This window comes from Camellia sinensis, chromosome 5 (assembly GCF_055761805.1).
Source record: "Camellia sinensis isolate YWXY chromosome 5, ASM5576180v1, whole genome shotgun sequence".
In the NCBI taxonomy this organism is placed as follows: domain Eukaryota; kingdom Viridiplantae; phylum Streptophyta; class Magnoliopsida; order Ericales; family Theaceae; genus Camellia; species Camellia sinensis.
In genome coordinates this window covers 118,581,760-118,597,163 of record NC_138965.1, presented here as the reverse complement: position 1 = coordinate 118,597,163, position 15,404 = coordinate 118,581,760, and positions in this window count along the sequence as shown.

Below are 15,404 nucleotides of genomic sequence, written 5' to 3'. Positions count from 1 at the left end.
GACCCGCAAGACTGCCTGAGCGAACAATCCGTCACTTGAGTGATGAAGAAGAAAAAATCTTTCAAGTTGTTACAATCTCCCCACCTTAGGGAATTTCATCCTCGAAATTAAAGATAAGGCCAAACCAAAAAGCAACTCAATCACAACCAGAAGCATAACTCTCAACTCAAGACTAGATCTATACTTGGGATAAATTCCAAGATCCCTACTCAACACTTTAGGACTCCAAAGACACTCGATTGACAAAACTCAAATAAGAGATCATGGATGCCTGCTCGACCTAAAATACTCGTTGGGCCTATGTGTTGAGTATATTGATACAATGGCTACGAGTTCAACTTTAGCTCTAAACTCAGCTTCGGTTGCAGCTCCAGGTGCAGCTCCACTTGTAACTGCTTCAATTGCAATTCTAGCTCATCAAATCTGTTAGGAGGTGATTATAACTAACTAAAACAGAGCATGTGTAGATTGTATCTTGAGAGAATGCAAAGTACAACATATTGGCGATGTATTACTCTATTTTTGTATCATTTTGAATAATAAAATACTGAGCATTAATTCATGACTTTTTTCATGGTATCAAAGCTCTCAACTCTTGCGAGATAATCCATGGCTTCTTCAACTCCAAGCTCTTTACCTTTTTTAATGGCTTCTACTTCTCTTCCTTCGAATCTCTCATTGTTGATTTCTAATCTTTCCTTGTTTATCACAGTTAAACTTGATGCTTCAAATTTCATGATATAGAAAAATCAAATGCAGAATATTCTCACTACAACTAGTCTTCTTGGCTTTGTTGGTGGTACTCTACCATGTCCACAAATGAAAATTACATATACTTCTAGTTCAGAGATTGATAATCCTGCATATTTGTAGTGGAAGATTGTTGATGCTCACTTGCTCAGTTGCATTACTATAACTTTATCACTTGCAATCTATTTATATGTTCTTCATCTTCATAATTGTTATGAAGTATGGACTGCACTACATAAATGATTCACATCTCTCTCTCTCTCTCTCTCGATCTCATGTTCATCAATTAAAGAATAAGTTGAATAGTATTACAAAGAAAACTAATTCAATAGAGGATTATCTGTCTAAGATCAAAGATCTAGTCAGTTAATTGGCCCTTGCTTTAGCCTTTATTGATGATGAAGAACTTGTTCTTCTCACTTTGAATGGTTTCCTAGATGAGTATGATGCTTTTAAGACCACAATTCGAGTTAGATCAAAATCTATTTCTATGGATGAACTGACTTCTCTTCTCATTTTTGAAGCCATACATGTTAAGTGTAAACATAACAATCTTTATATTGAACCTATTGTGGCCTTTTCTTTTGTTCGTGGTTCTTCGAGTTCTAATTACAGAGGTCATTCTTTTGGATTCAAAGGTCGATCTTATAGAGAAGGTCGATCTCATGGATCGAATTCCTTCAATAACTATTCCAATGTCTCAGGTGCTCAAGCTGTTTCTAGTTTTCCAGATCTCATAATGGTTGGGGTTTCTCTAGAGGTAGAGGTAGATCTGCCTCTTCTCTGACTTGTCAAATTTGTGGTGGACATGGTCATTTCACATTGGATTGGTGGTATAGAATGGATTCACAGTTTCATTCTTCTACTCATCAGCAGAATCATTCTATTTCTCCTTAACACAATTCTCAAGCTTTTGTTGCCTCAACTTAGTCAATTTCTTCTCCTCCACATGCCACTTGGTACTTAGACTCTGCTGTTACAGATCATATAACTCATGATCTGCGAAATCTTAGTTGTTCGCAGCCTTATGAGGGATCTGTTCAAGTCACAATAGGCAATGGTACTGCAGTCCCTATTCACAACACTTGTAAAGGCTTGCTTCCTACTCCTCATTTTTCTTTTAAATTGAACAATATTTTGCATTCTCCTTCCATCTCTTCTAATCTTGTTTCAGTTCACAAATTAACTAAGGATAATAATTGTCTTGTCACTTTTGATGCCTCTAAATTTGTGATTTAGGGCAAGGATTCGAGGAGAATTCTTCATCAGGGTTCTAATACCAATGGCCTATATCAATTACATACTACATATTTATCTGTTGCTGGTGTTCCACTTGCTTTGCACGCTTACTTTAGTGCATCTCATAATCCTACATTTGTGCCTTCCTCTGTTTGGCATAATAAGTTAGGTCATCCATTTTTAGTGAAGTTTAATCATCTCAAGCCTTGTTTGGCTATTTCTAATAATACAATAAACATTGTTTGTACTAATTATTGCATAGCTAAGAGTCATAGACTCCCATTTTAATTGTTCTATTCCACTGTAAATGCACATTTTCTCTTATTCATAGTAATGTGTGAGGGTGATATACTTCTAGTTCTAGTTACAAATATTATTTGCTTTTTGTTGATGACTATAGTAGGTTTACTTGGCTTTATCCATTAGCCTATTAAAGTGAAGTGTGTGATAAATTCATTGAGTTTAAGGCTTATGTTGAGAAACAATTTCACACTCATTTGCAAATACTGCAAACTAATTGAGGTTCAGAATTTTTTACCTCCAAAATGCAAACATTTTTGAGAACTCAAGGTGTTCTTCATCAACACTCTTGTCCTCACACTCCTTCTCAAAATGGCATTGTTGAGAGAAAGCATAGGCACATTATTGAAACTGTAACTGCTTTTCTTCATCATTCATCTATACCATTGAAATATTGGTTTGATATTGCAGCCATTATTACTTTTCTTATAAATAGATTGCCATCCTCTAAACTTGGTCATAAATCACCATTTAAAATGCTCTTTCAATTCATTCCAGATTATTTTTATTTTCGAATATTTGGTTGTCAATGCTTTCATTGGCTTAAGCCCTACAATCCACTCAAATTACAACCAAAATCTATGTCTTGTGTTTTCCTTGGATAGCATCCTTTTGGTAAAGGATATAAATGTCTTGATCCTCTCACAGGTATAATCTATTTGTCTAGGCATGTAATCTTTAATGAACATGTTTTTTCTCTTGCTTCCTCATCATCATCATCTTCTTCTTCTTCTTCTTTTTCTTTTTCTTCTTCTTCACAGTCTACATCACCACCTTCCCTTGCTTCCATATAGTCATTCTCCTAGTCTTTTCCCTCCTAGTCTTCTTTTTCTCTTTCTAAGACTTCAGCCTCAACTCATTCCTCTTCCCACAATTCATATTCTCCTTCTGTTCCTCATTCTCCTTCTCTTCCATTAGCTTCCTCATGTCCTCCATTAGTGTCTTCTCGATAAGGTCAAGTTCCTATTACATCCATTGTTGTTGAGTTACCTCTTTCACCCCTTCCACCTTTGTCTTCTAATACACATCCCATGGTTACAAGGTCTAAGTCTGCAGCTACCTCTCACTGTTTGGTTACTACTTGTTCTTCCTTTGCTTCCCTTTACTTTGACTCAGAACCACCTTTTTACAAAGAAGCTTTGCTCTCTCCTATGTGGTATAAAGCTATGATTGAAGAATTCTCTGCTCTTCAAAAGCAACAGACTTGGTCCTTAGATCCTCTTCCATCTTCCAAAACTGCCATAGGATATAAATGGGTTTTCAAAGTTAAAAAGAACTCTGATGGCACAATTGCTAGGTACAAAGCTCAGCTAGTGGCCAAAGGGTACCTGCAGCAAGGGGGTGTTGACTTTCATGAAACATTTAGCCCAGTGGTTACACAACCAACCATCATAATTCTACTTTGTCTTGCCTTTCACCACAATTGGTCTCTCAAACAATTGGATATTTCCAATTCTTTTCTCCATGGCATTCTTGAGGAGGAAGTGTTCATGCTCAACCACCAGGATTTGTGGATTCATCTTCCCCTAATCATGTATGTAAGCTTTACAAGGCCTTATATGGCTTAAAACAAGCTCTGAGAGCTTCGTATTCTACATTTTTTGTATTATTGTTGTCTCAAGGATTTACCAATAGCAAGTGTGACTCCTCTTTATTTATTCAAAGAACATCCACCTTAGTGACTTATCTATTAATCTATGTGGATGATATTTTGATCACTAGGAATAACTCCAATCATATTCATACTCTCATTACACAAATGCATAGTGCCTTTTCTATGAAAGAATTGGGAGATATTTCCTATTTCCTTGGAATTTCTATTCAACCAACAACCTCAGGTTATCTCTTATCTTAATCAAAATATGCAAAAGATATTCTCCTTAAAGCTGGACTATCCTTTTGTAAGCCTTGCCTATCTCCTATATCTATCAAGCCTAGTAATCCTTCTAATGCTTCACTTCCATTTCACAATCTTGCTTTTTATAGAAGTATTGTTGGGGCATTATAATACCTGACTATCACTAGACCTGATCTCTCTCTAGTTGTCAACCAAGCTTTTCAATATATGCATTCTCTTACAGTGGCAATTTTACTGCAGTCAAGATAATTCTCAGATTTGTTTAGGGCACCCTTACTCATGGCTTGACTTTTACTCCCAGTACTTTTCATGTTCATGGGTATTCAGATTCCAATTGGGTAGGTGATGTTCATGATAGGAAGTCTACATCTGGTTATTGTGTTTTCTTAGGCTCCAATTTGGTGTCTTGGTCTGCTAAGAAGCAATGAGCTATGTCTAGATCATCTACTAAGGTTGAGTATAGAGCCTTAGCTCATGCTGCTGCAGAAATAAGTTAGATTTCAATGCTCCTCACTGAAATGTGCATTTCTTCACCTACTACACCTATCTTTTGGTGTGCCAACATCTCTGCTATATCCTTGGTCTCAAATCCTATCTTCCACTCTCGATCCAAACATATAGAAATTGATTGTCACTTTGTGTGAGATAAAGTTCTTGCTAAGACTTTTCAGCTTAAGTACATTCCTACCATTGAGCTTAAGTACATTCTTACCATTGATCAGATAGTTGATCTGTTCACAAAGCCATTATCTATTTCTCGATTTCAGTATCTTAAAACCAAGCTCATGGTTCTTCATCAGCCCATCAGCTTGCGGGGGAATGTTGAGTATATTGATGCAATGGCTTCGAGTTTAGCTTTAGCTCTAAACTCCAGCTTCAGTTACAGCTCCAGGTGCAGCTCCATTTGTAACTGCTTTAACTGCAATTCTAGCTCATCAAATCTATTAGAAGGTGGTTATAACTAACTAAAACATAGCATGTGTAGATTGTATCTTGAGAGAATATAAAGTACAATATATAGGAGATGTATTACTCTATTTTTGTATTATCTTGAATAATAAAATATTGAGCATTGATTCATGACTTTTTTCACTATAAGACAAGAACAACAATAACAACAACGCCTCAATCACCACAACACTCCCGAGTGTTCAATACTCGAATACGGAAGAAAATCCTCACAATAAAATTCTTGGTCAACTTGCACATAAGGAAAGAACTTATAACAAAACACGACCAAACGATAATACCTCGACATAACAAGCCTCAACAACGCCAAAGCACTCCTCAAACCAAGATTAGTGGTTCAAACAAAGTCGCTACGCAACCCATCCATTCCAAGTAAAACAATTAACAATATGATTCTTGTTTGTAAAAAGTTTTCTCAATTCTTTGAAAATCAATCTCTTGCATATAAAACATTTCTCAAAAGGGCGCTAAACTAGCACCGTCCACAACTAAAATATATCTTCTGCTTTTCTCCATATAGAACTCAAGAGTTTTGTAAGCATTTTTTTGAAAACAAGGTGTTACTCATAACACATAATCATCCACAATTTAGTTGCACAAAAACTACCCATTGAAATTTCTCATTACCAATTAAATTAAATCCGTAACATTTCCATGTAACAAGGACATCTGAGGCCATACCGCCAGGAAAATTTTATTTCCCAAATCCTTTTTAACAACATAACCGGTGAACCTCTATCGTCACCCAACAACACCTATCACTCTTATAGGGATGCCACAACAAACATTTATGCAACACTTCTATAATGATAATTAATAGAAATAACAACAGTACTATCAACACAATAAAGTGCACCTAAAACAAAAGTTCACAATATGTTACATCAACTTAGAAATTTCCCGTAACTCAAGACGAGCTTCACACAAGATTCATAACCATATACACAAGGCCCAACGCTCGCAAAACCATTCTAAGGCACCCAAAATCTTTCGACCCTTATACACAAGCCCAAGCTATTCCCAAGGTGACTACCTGCCAACCAAACCCGGATATCAACTAACCGACTAACCAACTAGATAAAACTCCATACTAGGTACCAAACACCAACATACCACCCAACAACCGTTACTCCGAAATGAAGTTCCACACACAATCCCTCATATTCCTTGAATCCACCCTGGATTCCTCAAGATTAGACCACACTACTATTGTCCCCAAGGAAATCACCAGTCATATGCCTATATCGCAAACATATCCTTACATCGTGAACACAAGACCGACAAGGTCAACAGAGATCACACAATCCCAGACACACAAAACAATCTTCACCAAGGCTACACTCGTTACCCGGTAACACAAACCGTACTTCTTCCCATGGAATATGTCTAGCTTCTAACCACTAAGTTCTCCTCACGCTCATATTCTTTGCATAATTTCTAATAATATCACTCAACACTTGAATAACACAAACCCATTTCATCCACACATAATTACCAACTCACAACAAACCACAACACAACACTACCCTTATTAGGACTGATAGAATTACAATGAACTCACTAAACAACACACACATAAGCACAATTTTCACTACTTCGAGAAACAAATCCCACACTCCATCGAAACATTCTTACATAATGTCACGACCCCAAACTGCCCCTAGTAGTTTGGTGCCGTGATGGCCAGTAATCCGTGATTACCGAAGGCCAACTGGAAAAATTCACACACAATCAGAGTATAGAGTTAGGGGGCTCACAAGTGCGGAAGCAATAATCTAAAATATAAGTGGTCCATAAGAGCAGTGCAAAAGTCAAATGAAATGGCATACATCTTTACATAGCTTTACAACTTGGATACAAATAGAAATCAAGTACAAAAATACATCTTACACCTTAGAAAAAGGCTTCTCGAGCCGACATGTTCAAAATACATAAGCTTCAAAAATTGCCGACATAAACAAGTATACAAAACACGCATCTTGATCAAAAGGCTTCTCAAGCCGACGTATGCAACATACAAGTATTACAAATCAAGAAGCATAATTTTCAAGACTGCCGACGTAATTACAGGTTAGGCCGACATAATCAAAATCCAAAATAAGCTCCAGATTCACATCTAGGCGTCGCCGCCTTCTTGCTCATCACCTACATATATATAGAGAGGGTGAGCTCGGATACTCAGTGAATGGTATAAATAATAAAGGGGTTTGCATGAATAATAGCCGAAGTCCTTTCAAAACATTACAAGACAAAACTCTATATATATATAACAAGGAATGGACCTCACCCATCTAACAGATCTTCAAAGTTTCAAGGGATACTTACTAGCATCACATATTACAAATAATAACATTTCGGCAACATATCCACACAGTAACCGTCCGTGGCAAAACAAGACAAGGCAAGATAGGCATCTCAAACAAGGCTGCTACGAAAGTTTAGAGTCCTCTAGCACAAGGGACTTTCAAGACAAGATGTGCTGCGAAAGTTTAGAGTCCTCCAGCACGAGAGACCTATGTTACAAAGGCCCGTAGCCCTTTAACACTAGAGTACAAATCAAGGGTGCTGCGAAAGTTTAGAGTCCTCTAGCACAAGGGACTTTCAAAACAAGATGTGCTGCGAAAGTTTAGAGTCCTCCAGCACAAGGGACTTTCCGATAAGGTCATTCAAACAAATATGATACGAGATACGAAACTAAGGACAATTATTCATGCTTAACAAATATCTTTCAAGACAAGCAAAGCAAAGTTCTTCAAAACATTGATAACATAACTTTATCAGAAATACCACTCACCTTGTTCTTCAAACGTCGGGGTCAGGGCAAGTCCAAGTCCTGACAACACATGGCAAAGTCCATTGAATGCACTACTCAAAATAAGTCTAGCACACATGCAAATGACCTCGGCATTCTTCAAAAACTAAGTCAATCAAGTTGTAACACAGTTTCTTATCCTTGGAAAAACATGTTGGGCAACTACCAGGTCTAGGCCGAGGTCCCACACCTCCTTGCCGAGGTGTAGCCTCGACGGCCACATTCAAAAGTGAAGTCGGGAAAAGTCTGGGTTTCCCTCTTGATAACCATGAAGAATATGAGCATGAAAACTTGAAGAACATGAACATGAGGAAGATGAGTGCAGAGATCAAAACTTGTTATACAAAAGTTGAGATTTCATGCTATAACTACAAAAACGTGGACCTGGGTACCCACACTCAATGATCTTATCAAAACAAACACAAATGCATGAGCTTTGATGCAAACTTTCGGATCAAACGAGGCTTTTCTTCAAAAACACATGAAAACCGTTTTCTCTTTCTAAAACCAACTTTAAATCGGTGAATGGTGTGCAAAACAGGTTTGATCGTGCAATGCAGCTAGATGATGAAGAAGAACAACAAGAATAGGTTAAGATTCTAACCTCAAAACTCGAATCTAACGGCTCAAGCTCTAACGATCAAGCTTGGAAGTCACCTTCTCTAGCTCAAACTTCTCCTCCTTCTAACTAGAGCTTCTCTCTCTAAAAAGGCAAGATTGATACAAAAATGAAATGCCTCACACGACAAACACTGACTTAATCCCTCTGTCGGGACACATGGCATCGGCTGATTCGCTCAACCCAAAAAGGTGACTGACTTGACAAGACAAGACCAAGACAAAGCGTACTCAGCAAGCTAGGCGGCACGAACACACCGGCAAGTAACGACATCGGCTAACAACAAGACTCCGGAAATCAAAAGGCAAGGACATCGGCTTGGAAGGACAACACTTGACTAAACTGTGCCACACCTTGGCGTAGATGTGCCATACCTCGGTCTAGGTCATACCATTCCAAGAACAAAATCACTCATGCAAGGATCAAGGATCTAGAGCGCCTAGATATTAACATCTCGGCCCAGATGATGCACATCTCGGCCTAGGCAACGCGCACCTCGGCCTAATGGTGACATCTTGGCCAATATGCCAGGGCGAAGATGGGGGTCAACCAACGGGGTTCTAAGATAGTTCTAAGTGACAAAGGTTTCAAAGGTGCCTAGGCTTAAGACGACCTCGGCAACACACCAGGCAAGAACAAAGTATGCAAGCAATCATTCAAGCAAAACAAGACAAGATTTGCAAATGTACATATTAACACAAGATCGCCCATAAATGTATGCCAGTATGGCCAAGTCAAAATGAGGGTTGTTACACATAACCTCGTAAATTCTACAAGATTTTAAAGTCTCATTTTCCCTTAGACTCAACATATTCAAAGTCTTATAACTCGACCCATGCAATACCGCCTCACCAATCACAATGCGTACAAATTTTTCGTTCTCAACAAACAACTTCCAAACAGAACAAGGCTTACAGGCCATTACATAACCATCTCTTAAATTAATAGCAGATATACAACAACATTAGGATTATCGATTCCATTAACAACTTCTTATTACATATATATAAGAGAGTTCAAAATCCAATACATGCCCCCAATACATGAGGATAAACAAACAACAACGTATATATACAACACATAATTATGATGCCTCAGATCCAACTGCACACCTGTCAAAAAAAAAATAAAAAAAATTAGATATTATATCACTAGTCTTTAATACAAAATCCCCTCTTAAGGGTAATACTACTGTGTTGGCTGAGAAGTCGACCCTCGAGAGGCTCTTGAAGCCTAGCCTGCTTGGGTCTGGTATTAATACCAGCCCCGACTGGACTAATGAGATTGAGTCTGACTAGTTTCCAAGACACCCAAAGAATTCACACGCATAGGGCACAAATGTCTAACATGGCCTAGATGACCACAATCAAAACAAGTAGTAGACTCTCTACTCTATGACTGATCTGAAGCCTGAACCTCACTGGACCTCCCAACAGACGAGATCGAAACCCCTAATGAAGACAATGACTGAGCTTGGGATTGAGTATGCGCTCACCTGTACCTCTTACTGAGCCTAGAGTACTTATGAACAGTTGAAGTTACCGAAATGGCCTCCTCCCTAACTTAACCAACACTCACAACCATGGCCTCCACATGAGTTGCTACCTCAACTAGAGCATAGTAATTCTTCCATATAGATTCGACTACTTTCTCTCGGATATCATCATGCAACTGTCTCTTAAACTCATAACAATGACGCTCCTCCGTTGCCACCAACTCTAGAGTGAACCTCGATAAACTTGTGAACTGCATCTCATACTGTGCCAAAAGAGTAGCATTTTGATGCAACTTGACAAACTGTTCCTGCAACCTTTCCTAAGCAAAAAGAGAGAAGTACTTGGCCAAAAAGGTCTTTGTGAAAGCAACCTATGTATTAAAGACACTGTGAGACTTTGATATTATTTCACAATGACTGAATCACAACGATGATGAATTAGTTATATACAAATCCAACAAGTGCCTTAACCTAACCATAACCACCTAACCTAACTCTTAACTGCCTATAGTTAACTCCTAACAAACTAACCACTCAGTTATAACAAAGTAACCATCCAATTGCACATGTGCTAGAATATTAGTAGTGTTGAAGCTTAGATTGCTCTGTTCTGAGCTGCAACCTTGACAACAACTATGGCCTGTGGACTGTGGCTTGTGGTTGTAGCATTAGCCTGTGACTGTGACCTTGGTTGCATGACTATAGCCTTGGCTTGTGGCTATTGCTCCTGAAGCTGAGTGCTAGACTCTGGCTTAGGGTTGGATAGCTTATCACGTGTTACCTATAGTGTTCTTAGCATACTTCTACCAATAACCCACGTCTCCTTTCAATTGGAAACTTGCCAAAGAAATCCTCAACCCCTTGTCCTCTACTCTGAGTATATAAAGAGTCTTGGTAATCTATTCCAACCAATCATCCGTCTCTAGCAGTTTAGCCTCCTTCAAAAACTCCGATGGATTAGAGTGAAGAAACTCCTTAGTAAGCTTAAGGGTACGCCCATTGTCACCCTTATTGCGAGCTAGAGCATCTTGCAACGCTCTCACAATCTCACGTGCAACTTTCTCGTCGACAGTCGATGCTGCGATGGCAGGTGCTAAAGGAACCATTGTGTCTCCACTTACTCCTACTCCCTATCCGTTATCTATTCCCTCGTGTAGACATCCTATAAAACAAAAAACAAACCCACATTTAGTGCACAACACAACGGCCTTCCCTGAGGTACATACTCACCATATTTAAGCTACAAGAAACACTTTGCCCAAAGCTCATAGTCATTTTACACATAATGATTTAAACATTTAATCATATAATTAAGTCAAGTCTATAAAGATAGTTACTCGTCCCAGAACTCTTAAGGAATTCTCATCAGAAACCACCTTGATCAGGTGTGTTTCCAACAAGACCTCCAAGTAAGTTCACCGGCAACAAGTATTATCCATGAAACTTAATCCCATGCTTACATAAAGGCAACACATAAGTCCTAACACTTATCCTAACTGAATGCAACGTCCTCACCACAACACACGTAGCAAACTTGTTGTGGTAAAAATCACTTCCCACGAACCCAAAGTATTCAAACCCGGCTCGCTTTGATACCAAGTTGTCACGCCCCACATTTTTATTACCCGGTTAAAATTACCAAATCCATTGTTATAGTCCATTTTCATTAATACAATACGAAAATGAAATCCACAAACATCAATAAATATATAAAGATTACCTCAATCGTATAAACAAATTGAAATGCAACATAAATTGCATATAAATAAATTGCCTGTAGGCTTACACTATTACATAAAAGAGAAAGGGTTCAACCCTCTTTACAACAAAAGCGTTCCACCAAGAAATAAAGGCCTCGTGACACATAAAGAAGATCACCAATCTTGTATCACTCATAAACTTGTACCTAAAAAAGGATTAACAATGAGGGATGAGCATAAAGCCCAGTAGGGATCCCAACATGATCCTTAACAATAACAACATTCAGATAGCTATGATCATGAATGCTTCATATCACACATTATAAATAATGTGACGGTTCATTAATCAAAATATCCTTACATATATAAAATTTTTCAAAAATTCATCCAATTTGCTTAACCATACATAATGTTCTCTCTTCCTCTTCTTACATTATCCATTTCATAAAAAACATATATTAACAATGCGTTTTCGATAACGTATTCACAAAACTAAATCACCTTTCATTACTTGCATTCCCAACCCATCACATACACCAATTTCTAATACATGAATGACATTTCCAAGCCCTAAGCTAAGGGTAATGAGACATTTCTACAATCCATTTGACACACAAATTTACATACAATACCTTTGACATGAAAAGAAAATAATGTACATGCCAAGACTATGACACAATCATATGAGACAACCTGACTTCGTCAACTAGAACCGCTACCACATATGATATACACAGATAAGTCGATTTAACACTGAAACCCCCAACCCATGCTCTACCTGCCCTAAGCACGGTAGACTAAGGATACACCTTTCCACAACGAGATGACAGTTTACCAGACACAAGTTGGAAGGGAATGGTACCTTTGATAATTTACCATACACAAGCTGGAAAGTATTGGTACCTTCATTCTAAGTGCAACCAATTCTCCAAGCGGTAACTAGAAGGTAATGGTACCTCTCATTCTCAGCATAGTATACATTACCAACCATCACGACATGCTAAAAGCATAATAACACAAGCGTAATACATATACATAATCAATTCAACACATCAATGTCATCCTCTACTGATAACCAGGGATAAAACCTCTAAGCACATGTATTTATTACGCATATCTACAATCGTCCAAATCCCGTGGAACATAAACCCAACAACAACAATAACATACAATTTCACTTTTCACAACTCAAACCCCAAAACACCTTTATATGAATTTGATATCACATAACTAAATCATACTTTTTATGCAATAGAAATATACCACATGTCTATCTATAAGGAAGTATTGAGAATGAGCAAAGAAATGCCTACCTCTAGCAAGAAGAGGAGAAAACCCGAAAATCCAACTTTGATGAAAACACGATCTGCTTAGATTACTAAAAAGCTCTCTTTGTGCTCTATATTTTGGTGGGTAGAAAGTGAGTCGAAATATGTGAAAACCAAGCTAGAAAGCTTGAAACCCTCAAAAATGGAGGAAGAGAGAAATAAGAGAGAGAGAGAGAGAGATGAGCTAGATTCACCAAAAATGACTTTTTAAATTGTTGAACTCGAACAGACCGCTTGAGCAATAAAATTTGTGCTCGAGCATCATAGACATAAGATCGCTTGAACTTTCGTTCGAGTGCAGAATGCGAACTCCCAAAAGCTCAAACTTGTAAAAGTACTGGATGACGTGCAAGACTGCTCGAGCAAACAATCCGTCGCTCAAGCAATGAAGAAGAAAAAAAACTATCAGGTTGTCACATTTATAGTTTTGAATCATTGAATTACATAATAATATATTATTAGTTGTTACTCTAAACAAAGGAACTAATTGTGAATATTCATAGGCTATGGATCCCCTATACCAATTTGTTGTCCCGACTTCTTGTACCCTGCATCTCCGCTCACCACGTGACCTAATATTCTAACAAAACTTAACTCTGTTAACTTGACATAAACAATTATATATTTTATAATTAAAATAAAATAAAAATCTAAAGAACCCAAGTGGGCCTATTCTTTCTACCTACTCTCTCTATTGTACCTTTTATTTTTCCAAGAACAACATTCCACATTCGACAATAAAGAGAGAGAGAGAGAGAGAGAGAGAGAGAAAGTAGTAAGAGAAACAAAGAAAACTTTGCTAATTCAGCATAGCACTCACAAGTTGCAGAGGTGTACTCATGTTGAGAAGCTCTGTATTGGGTTTGTGACGCAAGCCGCGAACAATTCCACAAGCATGGATTTCTTTATGCTTCTTCCTCTAGTTCTACCTAATTCCTCAACTCTTTTGTCAAGTTTCACAGGCATGGAATTCAAAGTATCATGTTTTGAGCCACACTACATGTTTGATACAATTAGTTTCTTGAAATTTCTTATGTGAGCTGTTTTGTTTGCAATTTTAGTTTTTTATCTATTCTAAACCCTGTTCAGCTATGGTCTCAAAAAATAAACAATAGATTTCCCATATTATGTTGTTTGATTTTGGTTTTTTTATAATTTTTTTAGGGCAAACTTCACTTTACCCCCTTGTGGTTTGGGCTAGGTGCAGATTATCCTCCTGACATTTGAAAATCACCACATAACCCCTATGTGGTTTGTGGACTAAAACGCACACTAACTGTTGTTAACAGAACGTGTAATTTTACCTTTATGTCCCCATTTTCTTCCTCTTCTCTCTTTTAAATTAAACTTACAAATATACATACATGTATACATATATACACACCTGTTTTCTTTCTTCTTCCTTCCATGCTACCAACTCTAATATATATATATATATATAAACCTGCAAATTACATATATATAATCTGTATATATACCAACTCTAACATACATACATATATATATATATATATAAACCTATGAATTGTATCATAAACATATATACATATATGCACAGTGAATAATATATATCACAAACCCAGTTGATTAACATACACACACACATATATATATATATATACCTGCAAATTGTATCACAAACATATGTACATATAAGCAAAGTGAATAATATATATCATAAACCCAATTGATTAAATTACAAATACAAGCTAGTGGAAGATGAACTTCACCAAATAGAACTAGAAAGATATAAGCAAATCAGAGAGAGAGAGAAGCAAATGGTAATTGCACAGTGAATGTAGAGAGAGAGACAGAGAGAGAGAGATGTAGGGCTTGTTTGGTTTGTTTTTAGGAGAGTTGTTTTTGAAAAAAAAATTTGGGAAGAGAGTTTAGAAATTTTTTTGGTTTGTTTGGTTGTATATTTTCAAAGTAGTTTTGGAGTTTGAGAGTTTGGGATGATTTGATATTTTGTTGTAATTGAGTAGATGTATGTGAGAGAAAAAGTGATTGAGAAGGAGAGAGGAGATAGAAAAAGTGATTGATTGATGTGTAAGAGAGAAAGTGATTTTGGAAATTTTTTGAGAAAAACCACAACCCAAACAAAATTTTGAATTTTTTTTTCAAAAACAACTCTCCCAAAAACAAACCAAACGAGCACATAGATTTTCTACTTTATTGGATTTGAATTTTTCTACCTTGAGTTAGTGATCAGCATCTAGGTTATCCAGGTTCGTTGATTTGATTTCATTTTCCTTTCCTCCCTAGCACACATTTGGTTCCCTCTTGAACTTTAATTTTCTTTTTTCCCAATTTATGCAGCAAGTTTACATGTAC